This window comes from Mobula birostris, chromosome 1 (assembly GCF_030028105.1).
Source record: "Mobula birostris isolate sMobBir1 chromosome 1, sMobBir1.hap1, whole genome shotgun sequence".
In the NCBI taxonomy this organism is placed as follows: domain Eukaryota; kingdom Metazoa; phylum Chordata; class Chondrichthyes; order Myliobatiformes; family Myliobatidae; genus Mobula; species Mobula birostris.
Window position 1 is genome coordinate 6941382 of NC_092370.1, and position 14397 is coordinate 6955778.

Here is a 14397-nt window from a genome sequence, read left to right on the forward strand (position 1 = left end):
CACTCTTTTGAGTGGAGAATTCCAAAGACTCAACAGCCTTGGTGAAAAACTATTCCAACTCCTACGGATAATAAATAATGCTATTACAACTCAGGATGTTGGAGTTCGGAATTAAGTTCCAGCGCTGACTCGGGGAGTTTGTACTTTCTCCCCATGGCTGCGTGGGTTTTCTTTCATAGTCCAAAAATGCACTGGTTAGTAGGTTAACATGAGGAAATCTGCAGATGCTGGAATTTCAAGCAACACACATAAAAGTTGCTGGTGAACGCAGCAGACCGGGCAGCATCTCTAGGATGAGGGGCTTCCCTTCCTCCACCATCAACTGTGCTCTCAAACGCATTTCTCCCATTTCACGCACATCTGCTCTCACCCCATCCTCCCGCCACCCGACTAGGAATAGGGTTCCCCTGGTCCTCACCTACCACTCCACCAGCCTCCGGGTCCAACATGTAATTCAACGTAACTTCCGCCACCTCCAATAGGATCCCACCACTAAGCACATCTTTCCCTCCTCACCTCTGCTTTCCGCAGGGATCGCTCCCTACGCGACTCCCTTGTCCATTCGTCCCCACCGATCTCCCTCCCGGCACTTATCCTTGTAAGTGGAACAAGTGCTATACATGCCCTTACACTTCTCCCTCACTACCATTCAGGGCCCCAGACGGTCCTTCCAGGTGAGGCGACACTTCACCTGTGCGTCGGCTGGGGTGATATACTGCGTCCGGTGCTCCTGATGTGGCCTTCTATACATTGGCGAGACCTGGCGCAGACTGGGAGACCATTTTGCTGAACACCTACGCTCTGTCTGCCTGAGAAAGCCGGACCTCCCAGTGGCCACACATTTTAATTCCACGTCCCATTCCCATTCTGATATATCTATCCACGGCCTCCTCTACTGTAAAGATGAAGCCACACTCAGGCTGGAGGAACAACACCTTATATTCCGTCTGGGTAGCCTCCAACCTGATGGCATGAACATCGACTTCTCTAACTTCCGCTAATGCCCCACCTCCCCCTTGTACCCCATCCGTTATTTTTATATATATATATATATGTATATATGTATGTATATATGTATGTATATATGTATGTATATATATGTATTCTTTTTCTCTCTCTCTCCTTTTTCTCCCTCTGTCCCTCTGACTATACTCCTTGCCCATCCTCTGGGCTTCACCCTTCCCCTTTTCTTTCTCCCTGGGCCTCCTGTCCCATGATCCTCTCATATCCCTTTTGCCAATCACCTGTCCAGCTCTTGGCTCCATCCCTCCCCCTCCTGTCTTCTCCTATCATTTTGGATCTCCCCCTCCCCATCCCACTTTCAAATCTCTTACTAGTTCTTCTTTCAGTTAGTCCTGATGAAAGGTCTCGGCCCGAAATGTCGACTGTACCTCTTCCTATAGACGCTGCCTGGCCTGCTGCGTTCACCAGCAAATTTTATGTGTGTGATTAGTAGGTTGATGGGTTATTGTATATTGTCCTGTGGTTAGGCTAGGGTTAAATGGTGGGTTGCTGGATGGCGCGGCTCTTTGTGCGGGTTCCATACCATACCTCAAAATAAGTAATTAAAAAATATATAATCTCAGCCCTGAATAGCTCACACTTAATTTGTTTTTCTTCCAGCAGAGGGAAAAAAAAATCATTGCATCTATCCTGTCAAACCTAAATGAATTTTGTATGTTTTAAACGGATTGCCTTTCATTCTTCTGATCAGGAAAAAGCTGGTAGTCTGCTTAATGTTTGTAAGCAAACCATGATTTGAGATTCCAGATTGTTTAATGCCAGTTGGGGTGGTGTGGTAGCGTACTGGTTAGCACAATGCCTTACAGTGCCGGTGACACAGATTCGATTCCCCCTGCTGCCTGTTTGTATGTTCTCCTCGTGACCACTTGGGTTTCCTACAGGTGCTCTGGTTTCCTCCCACAATCCAAAGACCTACTAGTTGGTAGCTTAATTGGTCCTTGTCAACTATCCCATGATTAGGCTAGGATTAAATGGGGGGTTGCTGGGAGGCTTGGCTCAAATGCCCAGAAGGACTTGTTCTGTGCTGTATCTCAATAAATAAATAAATTCAGTACAAGTGTAACGGAGAACAAAATAAATGCAGCTCAAAAAAACACAATAAATATTAATACATAAGTAAGCTTATATACATTGATATGCTAGGCACAGGAATGTTCTGACAGGAAATGATAAAATAGTGGTGCTGGGGGTGTGTGCAGTAGTGGGTTTGTGGGTGGGGGTGTTGATCAGTCTTACTACTTGGGGAAGTAACTCTTTTTGAATCTCGCAAACACGAGGAATTCTGCAGATGCTGGAAATTCAAGCAACACACATCAAAGTTGCTGGTGAACACAGCAGGCCAGGCAGCATCTCTAGGAAGAGGTACAGTTGATGTTTCGGGCTGAGACCCTTCGTCAGGACTAACTGAAGGAAGAACTAGTAAGAGATTTGGGAGGGGGAGGGGGAGATCCAAAATGATAGGAGAAGACAGGAGGGGGAGGGATGGAGCCAAGAGCTGGACAGGTGATTGGCAAAAGGGATATGAGAGGATCATGGGACAGGAGGCCCAGGGAGAAGGAAAAGGTGGGGGGGAACCCAGAGGATGGGCAAGGGGTATAGTGAGAGGGACAGAGGGAGAAAAAGGAGAGAGAGATAAAGAATGTGTGTATAAAAATAAATAAGGGATGGAGTACGAGGGGGAGGTGGGGCATTAGCGGAAGTTAGAGAAATCAATGTTCATGCCATCAGGTTGGAGGCTAACCAGATGGAATATAAGGTGTTGTTCCTCCAACCTGAGTGTGGCTTCATCTTGACAGTAGAGGAGGCCGTGGATAGACATGTCAGAATGGGAATGGGATGTGGAATTAAAATGTGTGGCCACTGGGAGATCCTGCTTTCTCTGGCGGACAGAGCGTAGGTGTTCAGCAAAGCCGTCTCCCAGTCTGCATCGGGTCTTGCCAATATATAAAAGGCCACATTGGGAGCACCGGACGCAGTATATCACCCCAGCCGGCTCACAGGTGAAGTGTCACCTCACCTGGAAGGACTGTCTGGGGCCCTGAATGGTGGTAAGGGAGGAAGTGTAAGGGCATGTGTAGCACTTGTTCGGCTTACAAGGATAAGTGCCAGGAAGGAGATCAGTGGGGAGGGATGGGGGGGGGGGAAAACGAATGGACAAGGGAGTCGCGTAGGGAGCGATCCCTGCGGAAAGCGGGGGGGGGGAGAGAGGGAAAGATGTGCTTAGTGGTGGGATCCTGTTGGAGGTGGCGGAAGTTACGGAGAATTATATGTTGGACCCAGAGGCTGGTGGGGTGGTAGGTGAGGACCGGGGAACCCTATTCCTAGTGGGGTGGTGGGAGGATGGAGTGAGTGCAGATGTGCATGAAATGGGGGAGATGCGTTTGAGAGCAGAGTTGATGGTGGAGGAAAGGAAGCCCCTTTCTTTAAAAAAGGAGGACATCTCCGTCATCCTGGAATGAAAAGCCTCATCCTGAGAGCAGATGTGGCGGAGACAGAGGAATTGTGAGAAGGGGATGGCATTTTTGCAAGAGACAGGGTGAGAAGAGGGATAGTCCAGATAGCTGTGAGAGTCAGTAGACTTATAGTAGACATTAGTAGATAAGCTGTTTCCAGAGATAGAGACAGAAAGATCTAGAAAGGGAAGGGAGTTGTCAGAAATGGACCAGGTAAACTTGAAGGCAGGGTGAAAGTTGGAGGCAAAGTTAATAAAGTCAACGAGCTCAGCATGCTTGCAGGAAGCAGTGCCAATGCAGTCGTCGATGTAACGAAGGAAAAGTGGGGGACAGATACCAGAATAGGTTCGGAACATAGATTGTTCCACAAAGCCAGCAAAAGGTCGGGCAGAGCTCGGACCCATGTGGGTGCCTATAGCTACAACTTTAGTTTGGAGGAAGTGGGAGGAGCCAAAGGAGAAATTATTAAGAGTAAGGACTTTTCCTTCTCCCTGGGTCTCCTGTCCCATGATCCTCTCATATCCCTTTTGCCAATCACCTGTCCAGCTCTTAGCTCCATCCCTCCCCCTCCTGTCTTCTCCTATCATTTTGGATCTCCCCCTCCCCCTCCCCCTCCCCCTTTCAAATCTCTTACTAGCTCTTCCTTCATTTAGTCCTGACGAAGGGTCTCGGCCTGAAACTTCGACTGTACCTCTTCCTATAGATGCTGCCTGGCCTGCTGCGTTCGCCAGCAACTCTGATGTGTGTTGACTTTTTGAATCTGGTGTTTCGGTCGTGGATGCCACGCAGCCGCCTCCTGTTGGGAATGGTACAAACAGCAGGAATGGTGAGATCCTTTATGACATGACTGGACCTTTTCTGGCAGCTTTCTGCACATACAGTGCCTATAAAAAGTATTCATCCCCTCTTTGGAAGTTTTCATGTTTTACTGTTCTACAGCATTGAGGGATTTAATTTGGCCTTTTCTGACACTGACAAACAGAAAAAGACTCGTGTCAAAGTGAAAACAGATCTCTACAAAGTGATCTAATCACAAATATAAAACTCAAAATAATTGATTGCATAAGTATTCATCCCCTTTAATACGACACACAAAATCATCACTGGTGCAGCCAATTGATTTTAGAAGTCATAAATTAGTTAAATGGAGATCACCTGTGAGCAGTCAAGGAGTTCCAATTGATTGTAGTAAAAATACCCCTGTTTCTGGAAGGTCCAGCCGATGGTGAGTCAGTATCCTGGCAAAAACTGCACCATGAAGACAAAAGAACACTCCAAGCAGCTCCACGAAAAGGTTATTGGAAAGCACAAGTCAGAAGATGTATACAAGAAAATTTCCAGGTCACTGAATATCCCCTGGAGTTTAGCTAAGCAATCATCAAGAAATAGAAAAAATATGGCACAGCTGTAAATCTGCCTAGAGCAGGCCGTAGTCAAAAACCGCGTGACTGTGCAAGAAAGGGACTAGTGAGACCTATAACAACTGGTGGAGTCACTAGTTTCAGTGGCTGAGATGGGAGAGACTGCACATACAACAACTGTTGACTGGGTGCTTCACCAGTCTCAACTTTATGGGAGAGTGGCAAAGAGAAAGCCACTGTTGAAAGAAACTCACATGAAATCTTGGCTAGGGTTTGCCAGAAGGCATGTGGGAGACCTCTGAAATCAGCTGGAAGGATGTTCTATGATCTGATGAAACCAAAATCTAGCTTTTTGACTAATAGACTAAACAGTGCACATTATCAAAAACAAACCATCTGTACCGTGAAGCTTGGTAATGGCTGCATCATGCTGTGGGGATGATTCACTGCAGCAGGCCATGGAAGGCTTGTGAAGGTAGAGGGTAAAATGAATACTGCAAAATACAGGGAAATCCTGAAGGGAAACCTGATGCAGTCTGCACGAGAATTGTGACTTGGGAGAAGATTTGTTTTCCAGCAAGATAATGACCCCAAGCATAAAGCCTGGATGGCCAAGACAGAGTCCAGACCTCAATCCAAATGAGAATTTGTGTCTGGACTTGAAAAAGGCTGTTCATTCACGATCCCCATGCAATATGACAGAACTTGAGCAGCTTTCTGAAGAAGAACGGGGCAAAATTGCAGTGTTTAGATGTGTGAAGCTGCCAGAGACCTATCCACACAGGCTCAAAGCTGTAATTCCTGCCAAAGTTGCAGCTACTAAATACTGACTTGATGTGGGTGAGTAATTATGCAATTGATTATTTTGTTTAATAATTGTAATAAATTTAGATCAATTTGCAGAAATTTGTTTTCACTTTGACAGAAAAGAGTCTTTTTCTGTTGATCAGCGTTAGAAAAACCAAATTAAATCCAATGCTGTAAAACAATAAACTTGTGATGGGGTGAATACTTTTTTATAGGCTCTGTATGTCCTTGATGGCAAGTGAGCTGATGCCAATGATGTGTTGGGCAGGTAGAGCCTTTCTGTCTACCAGCGTGCAGTTCCATACCATGCAATGATGCAGCCTGTTAGGGTGTTCTGTAATGCATATCTGTAGAAGGGCGTGAGTATAGAGATTCATAGTCCAGCTCTCTTTATCTTCCTCAGAAAGTAGAGGTGCTGAGTTTTCCTGATTGTGTGTGATATGTTCTTGGACCATGAGAGATTGGCAAGATATGCACTCCCGAATATCTGACAGTTTTGTATGCAATATTTCAAATAAGTTTCACCAGAACCCATTTGTAAATGGGTCAAGGCATCTCTACTCGTATTGCCAATTACTTATTCATTGTTGGATGTGAATGTTGGCTGGCAGTGATTAGTGTGTAAATACCCTGATCACACTGTGGATCAACATGACAGGGTAGCATAGTGGTTAAGTAACTGTTTAGTATTTGGGGCATAGCACTGGTGACAATTTCAAATCCTACCTCAGCAACTGAGACGAGGGTTAATCAGGGATGTGGCTATCCTCCAGTACTTTTGTCTTTTGTGAACACACATCAAATAGTTGTGAAATTTTGTTGGCAGTTATATATACTGTAAGTAATTTCTCCCTTCTAGGTATGCAAGTGATGAAAGTAACTTTTAATTACACTGGACAGTTACTTCTTCAGTGGTTTGATCGGGGCATGACTGCGCAAGTGCGTGGACATCAGCCAGTGAGAACAGCGAGAAGAGTTTAAAAAGAGGTGGCATTATAGAGCGGGCGCCAGAGTAGAGGAAGGGAGAGTAGGAAGGCTTTGTCTCAACAGGGCTTTGGCAATAACGGGTCGAGACAAAGGTAGATTGCCTGTGTAGAATACAGACTGGAAGAATGTGTGTGAGGCTAGTGTTTTGTGCTCAGTGTCAGATGTGGGAAGTCTGGGAGTCTCCCAGCCTCTCGGATGGCCACATCTGTACCAGGTGCGTCGAGCTGCAGCTCCTTAGGGACCGGGTTAGGGAACTGGAGATGCAGCTCGATGACCTTCGTCTGGTTAGGGGAGGAGGTGATAGAGAGGAGCTATAGGCAGGTAGTTACACCGGGGCCTGGGGAGACAGATAAATGGGTAACAGTCAGGAGAGGGAAGGGTAAGAGTCAGATACTAGAGAGCACCCCATGGCTGTACCCCTTGACAATAAATACTCCTGTTTGTGTACTGTTGGGGGGGGGGAACGGCCTGCCTGGGGGAAGCAACAGTGGCCACACCTCTAGCACAGTGTCAGAAGGGTAGGGAAAGGAAGAGGATGGCAGCAGTGATTGGGGACTCTATAGTTAGGGGGTCAGACAGGTGATTCTGTGGATGCAGGAAAGAAGCATGGATGGTAGTTTGCCTCCCAGGTGCCGGGGTCCGGGATGTTTTGGATCGTGTCCACATTATCCTGAAGTGGGAAGGTGAACAGCCAGAGGTCATGGTACATATTGGTACCAATGACATAGGCAGGAAAAAGGAGGAGGTCCTGAAAGCAGACTACAGGGAGTGAGGAAGGAAGTTGAGAAGCAGGACCACAAAAGTAGTAATCGCAGGATTACTGCCTGTGCCACAAGGCAGTGAGTATAGGAATGGAGTGATAATACGTGGCTGAGAAGTTGGAGCAGGGGGCAGGGATTCAGATTTCTGAATCATTGGGACTTCTTTTGGGGCAGGAGTGACCTGTACAAAAAGGACAAGTTGCACTTGAATCCCAGAGTGACCAATATCCTGGCGGGGAGATTTGCTAGGGCTATTGGGGAGAGTCTAAACTAGGATTGCTGGAGGGTGGGAACCAAACTGAAGAGATGGAGGAAGAGGCGGTTGGCTCACAAATAGAGAAAGCTTGTAGACAGTGCGAGAGGGAGGATAGGCAGGTGGTAGAGAAGGGATGGGCTCAGACTAATGGTTTGAGGTCTGTCTAATGCAAAGAGCATTATGAACAAAGCGGATGAGCGTAGAGTGTGGATCAGTGCTTGGAACTATGATGTTCTGGCCATTACAGATACTTGGATTGCTCAGGGGCAGGAATGGTTACTTCGAGTGCCAGGCTTTAGATGTCTCAGAAAGGACAGGGAGGGAGGCAAAAGAGGCACTGTTGATCAGAGATAGTGTCGCGGCTACAGAAAAGGAGGAAAATATGCAGGGATTGTCTACGGAGTCTCTGTGGGTGGAAGTTAGGAACAGGAAGGGGTCAATAACCCTACTGGGTGTTTTTTTATAGACCATCCAATAGTAACAGGGACAGCGAGGAGCAGATAGGGAGACAGATTCTGGAAAGATGTAATAATAACACGATTGTTGTGGGAGATTTTAATTTCCCAAATATCGATTGGCATGTCGCTAGAATAAGGGGTTTAGATGGGGTGGAGTTTGTTAGGTGTGTTCAGGAAGGCTTCTTGACACAATATGTAGATATCCCTACAAGAGGAGAGGCTGTGCTTGATCTGGTATTGGGAAATGAACCTGGTCAGGTGTCAGATCTCGTAGTGGGAGAGCATTTTGGAGATAATGATCACAATGCTATCTCCTTTACTATAGCATTGGAGAGGGATAGGAAAAGACAAGCTAGGAATGCGTTTTAACTGGAGTAAGGGGAAATATGAGGTTTTCAGGCAGGAACTTGGAAGTATAAAATGGGAACAGATGTTCTCGGGGAAATACCGTTTATGGAAGAAATGCGGCAAATGTTCAGGGGATATTTGCGTGGAGTTCCACATAGGTACATTCCAATGAGACGGAAAGGATGGTAGGGTTCAGGAACTGTGGTGTACAAAGGCTGTTGTAAATCTAGTTAAGAAGAAAAGAGGGGCTTATGAAAGGTTCAAAAAACTAGGTTATGATGAAGATCTAGAAAATTATAAGGTTAGCAGGAAGGAAGTTAAGAGAGAAATTAGGAGAGCCAGAAGGGGCCATGAGAAGGCCTTGGCGGACAGGATTAAGGAAAACCCCAAGGCATTGTACAAATATGTGAAGAGCAAGAGGATAAGATGTGAGAGAATAGCACCAATCAAATGTGACAGTAGAAAAGTGTGTATGGAACCGGAGGAGATAGCAGAGGTACTTAATGAATACTTTGCTTCAGTATTCACTACAGCAAAGGATCTTGGCGATTGTAGGGATGACTTGCAGCAGACTGAAAAGCTTCAGCATGTAGATGTAGCCCCCCTGGCCAGCCTCAGGGTCGCTCGGCTCGATGTCATCTAGGGAAACAGCCCTCGGCCCTGGCAAACTGGGTAATAAGTTTGTGTGGATGCTGTGTGATGTACCCCACCCCACCCAAATAACAGACAATACACCAGATAGGATTAAATGATTTACAGTTTATAGATATTACTGGAACTATATAATTAATAGAGAATAAAATATAAAAGGAAAATAAAAGGTGCCACACTTATCAAAGTTCAACCTCTTTGTGCACAAACAGTTGGAGCTCAGGACCCTTCTTCACCCTGCGACCCCTCGGACCACCTTGACCGTCTGCCTGGGATCAACAACAGTGGTCGACCAGACGCTCCACATGAGTCTGTCTCCGTCTCCTCTCCTCGCCGGACGCCTTGCTTGGGGTCCGACCCTGTTCGCGAACATCACCGCATATCTCTATCTATCTCTCTATCTCTATCTATCTCTCTATCTCTCTCTCTATCTCTCTCTCTCTATCTCTCTCTCTCTATCTCTCTCTCTCTCTCTCTCTCTCCCCCCCCCCCACGCATACAATATCTTTAAATACACCAAAAACATAACAACTATCCCAATTGGTTCGTAACGTATTCTTATCACACTCTAACCCAAAACAAGCTGCTAGCACAAGAACTTTCTCAGCATTTAACATGACAAAGAAGCATTCCCAAGTATAACATAACAAAGAAGCCATTTTAATTGGCCTATGCAGTAACATCAAAGATGAAACCCCCTTATATAGATATTAAGGAAGAGGATGTGCTGGAGCTTTTGGAAAGCATCAAGTTGGATAAGTCACCAGGACTGGACAAGATGTACCCCAGGCTACTGTGGGAGGTGAGGGTGGAGATTGCTGAGCCCTCTGGTGGTGATCTTTGCATCATCAATGGGGTTGGGAGAGGGTCCAGAGAATTGGAGGGTTGCGACTGTTCCATTATTCAAAAAAGGGAGTAGACATAATGGAATAGATGTCTTCGTAGTGAAGTTTACAGATGATACAAAGATTGGTGGAGGGGCAGGTAGTGTTGAGGAAACAGGCTGCAGAAGGACTTAGACAGATGAGGAGGATGGGCAAGAAAGTGGCAAATGAAATGCAATATTCTCCCTTCCCTCTCCTGACAGACACCCATTTATCTGTCTCCTATAGCCTTGGGGTGACTACGTCTCTGTAGCTGCTGTCTATCACCTCCTCACTTCTCCTAACAAGTTGAAGGTCATCAAGCTGCCCCTCCAGTTCCTTAACACCATCTCTAAGGAGTTGCATCTCGATGTACCTGCTACAGATGTGGCCTTCAGGGAGGCTGGTAGTCTTCCAGAAATCACACACCTGACACCTAAAACAGAATACTGGCTCTGTAGACATGCCCCCTATTCTCTCAAAAGCTAAATCAGAAAAGCAAAATAAGGAATGAACTTGCCTGCTTTTCTTGCCTCCCCTGTAGTCACTGAAGCCCTCTTGTGCCAAAGCCTTACCACTCTGACACAGACCACTCCCACGACGACCGCTCTGCCAAATGGTACCCCTCTTTAATGGAGACTGAGTTTTTAAAGCTCTTCAACAGGCTTGCATGGGACACTTCTACTGTGTGCAGTACTCTAATTAAAGACTGTGCGTCGATCTTAGAGCTTGGCTCAGAGGTACTTGGAAGTCAATGCTGTTCACTGTCTGGATGATAAGGTGAGAGCAGAAGGATCATGTGACAGACTGATGCTTCTGCCTGACCAGTGTGTTTGGTTTATCTGCTAAAAACAAGAAATCCAGTGAATACCCCATCTCCCTTCGGCCATGGGATCTGCACCACATGATGATAGTCTTCCAGTATTGAAGCCACCAGAGACCTGGTGTCTACTGGAGGGAGATGAAGATGCCAGGATGCACAAGCCAAGAATGAAAAATGGTACTGGCAGACTTTGAACCCATTATGTTGAGTGTGTCTCATCTGATAGTTCAATCCGAGTTAAATGAGTTTGGGTTTGGGTTTAAATAAGTTTGCGTTTGTCAAAGGCAAAAGCAGAATTACTGGGTTCAAGACTGCAAGGATGTCACCAGGCACAAAAATTTCAGTGAAGAATTTTGATATTTGAAACATGTTTCCCAGAATAACTGATGCCAAGATTAAGGAAGGTGTATTTGTTGGTCCATGAATCAAATAGGTCATCAATCACAGGCAATTTGAAGAACTTCTAGAGGGACTGGAGAAAATCACACACAAAGCATTTAAGGATGTTGAAATCCAATCACAAACAAGAGAAAATTTTCAGATGTTGGAAATCCAGCAACACACGCAAAATATTGGAGCAACTCAGCAGGCCAGGCAGCATCTATGGGGGATAAAAAAAGTACAGTCAACATTTTGGCAGGACTGGAGAAAAAACGCTGAGGAGTAGATTTAAAAGGTGGGGGAGGGAAAGAGAAACGCAAGGTGATAGGTGAAACCAGAAGGGGGAGGGATGAAGTAAAGAGCTGGGGAAGTGATTGGTGAAAGAGATACAGGGCTGGAGAAGGGGGAGTCTGATAGAAGAGAACAGAAGGCCATGGAAGAAAGAAAAGAGGGGTAGGAGCATCAGATGGAGGTGATGGGTGGGCAAGGAGATAAAGTGAGAGAGGGAAAGGAGGATGGGGAAAGGTGAAGTGGGGGCATTACTAGAAGTTCAAGAAATCAATATTCATGCTATCAGGTTGGAAGCTACCCAGACGGAATATAAGTGAAGCGGTCTCCCAATCTACATCAGGTCTCACCGATATGCAGGAGGCTGCACCGGGAGCACCAGACACAGTATATGGGGCTCTGAATGGCAGTTAGGGAGGAGGTGTAGAGGCAGGAGGGAGATCAATGGGAAGGGAGGAATGGACAAGGGAGTCACCTAGGGAGCGATCCCTGTGGAAAGCAGGAAGTAGGGGTGTAGGGAATGATGTGCTTGGTGGTGGTATCCCGTTGGAAATGGCGGAATTTGCGTAGAATCATGTGCTGGATGTGGAGGTGGGTGGGGTGGTAGGTGAGGACAAGAGGAACCCTATCCCTGGGAGGGTGGCGGGAGAGTGGGGTGAGAGCAGATGTGCGTGAAATGGAAGAAATGGTTGAGGGCAGCGTTGATGGTGGAGGAAGGGAAGTCCCTTTCTTTGAAGAGAATGAAAAGCCTCATCCTGACCCTGCCCTCAGTTTAACCTGGTCCATTTCAAACACCTCCCTCCTCTTTCTTGATCTCTTGGTCTCCTTCTCTCTCTAGAGACAGTTTATCTACTGATACCTATTACAAACCCACGGACTCTCACAGCTAGCTGGGCTATACCTCTTCCCATCTTTGTAAAAACGCCAACCCCTTCTCTCAATTCCTCTGTCTGTGCTGCATCTGCTCTTAGGATGAGTCTGTTGGGGTCATGTACTGTGTCCGGTGCTCCCGGTGTGGCCTTCTGTATTTTGGTGCCTTGTCAAGTGCCTATGCTCTGTCCGCCAGAAGAATTGGGATCTCCCAGTGGCTACCCATTCTCATTCCCATTCTGATATGTCTATCCATGGACTCCTCAACTGTTGTGATGAGGCCACACAACACACACAAAATGCTGGAGGAGTTCAACAGTCACCCTGCTGAAGGGTTTTGGCCCGAATCGTCATCCTAGATGTTGCTGTCCTGCTGAGTTCCTCCAGCATTTTGTGTGTGTGGCAAGGATGTAAGTTTTCTGGCAGCTACTTGCAGCTGGTTGACAACATGCTTCAAGCATACAAAACCATGAAGCGCAACATATCACAAAAGAGTCACTTTTTGCATTCCCATTTAGATGACTTCCCTGCAAATCCTATTTACACAGAAGCTTTTGCAGTTTTTTTCTTTCGTCACCAGATTTCTCTTGTATTCTACATTCTGTGCCAGGGTCTTCCAAAGTTTTGGAATGCTTTGTTTGGCAGCATTACAAGTATTTTCCTTTGATGTAATACTGTTGTTTATTTCTGTTGATAACCAAAGCTGGACCATTTTTCCAGCTTTTGCCTTGGAGATTTAATTTCTTTGTACTTCATATTCTAGTCATTGTTTGCTTATCATATCTTTTAATGAAGTTTCCCAGTGTACCATAGCTAGGCAGTAACTCATGTATTGGTAGTTTGCTTAATTGATTTCAAGTCTTTGGTTTTGGGTTTGACTAAATTGCTTTTGAGTTTCATATGGAATTCTGTCATATGTTGATGACTCTTCAAAGTTCAAAGTAAATTTATTATCAAAGTATATACACAGTGGACACTTTATTAGTTTGTGGTCTGTTGCTGTAGCCCATCCACTTCAAGATTCAAGTGCAGAGAGGCAGAGGGGTGTAAAGTGAGGGTAGAAGCAAAAAGTAGTAAGGTGAAAAGTAAAAGTGGCAGGCCGGCATATCCAGGGCAAAAATCAAAAAGGGCCACTTTTCAACATAATTGTATAAGGGCTAAGAGTGTTGTAAAAGCGAGCCTGAAGGCTTTGTGTGTCAATGCAAGGAGCATTGGTAACAAGGTGGATGAATTAAAAGTGCAGATTGTTATTAATGAATATGATATAGTTGGGATCACAGAGACATGGCTCCAGGGTGACCAAGAATGGGAGCTCAACATTCAGGGATATTCAATATTCAGGAGGGATAGACAGGAAAGAAAAGGAGTTGGGGTAGCATTGCTGGTTAGAGAGGAGATTAACGCAATAGAAAGGAAGGACATTAGCTGGGAGGATGTGGAATCGATATGGGTAGAGCTGCGTAACACTAAGGGGCAGAAGACGCTGGTGGGAGTTGTGTACAGGCCACCTAACAGTGGTAGTGAGGTTGGAGATGGTATTAAACAGGAAATTAGAAATGCGTGCAATAAAGGAACAGCAGTTATAATGGGTGACTTCAATCTACATATAGATTGGGTGAACGAAATTGGTAAGGGTGCTGAGGAAGAGGATTTCTTGGAATGTATGCGGGATGGTTTTTTGGACCGACATGTCGAGGAACCAACTAGAGAGCAGGCTATTCTAGACTGGGTATTGAGCAATGAGGAAGGGTTAATTAGCAATCTTGTCATGAGAGGCCCCTTGGGTAAGAGTGACCATAATATGGTGGAATTCTTTATTAAGATGGAGAGTGACATAGTTAATTCAGAAACAAAGGTTCTGAACTTAAAGAAGGGTAACTTTGAAGGTATGAGACGTGAATTAGCTAAGATAGACTGGCAAATGACACTTAAAGGGTTGACGGTGGATATGCAATGGCAAGCATTTAAAGATCGCATGGATGAACTACAACAATTGTTCATCCCAGATTGGCAAAAGATTAAATCAGGGAAGGTAGTGCACCCATGGCTGACAAGGGAAATTAGGGA

General features: G+C 45.7%; 1 protein-coding gene across 6 annotated transcripts in view; it reads left to right on the plus strand.

Moving 5' to 3' along the window:
* Window positions 1–14397, plus strand: part of reck (reversion-inducing-cysteine-rich protein with kazal motifs) — a 201477-nt gene that overhangs the window by 19181 nt on the left and 167899 nt on the right. The window contains exon 1 of one of the 6 annotated variants that reach the window (XM_072252002.1): window positions 10690–10708. The exons of the other annotated variants lie outside the window; for them this stretch is intronic. The gene's annotated coding sequence lies outside the window, so the exon portion shown is untranslated. Of the gene's footprint in view, window positions 1–10689; window positions 10709–14397 lie in introns of those variants that run through there. 6 annotated transcript variants of the gene reach the window in all.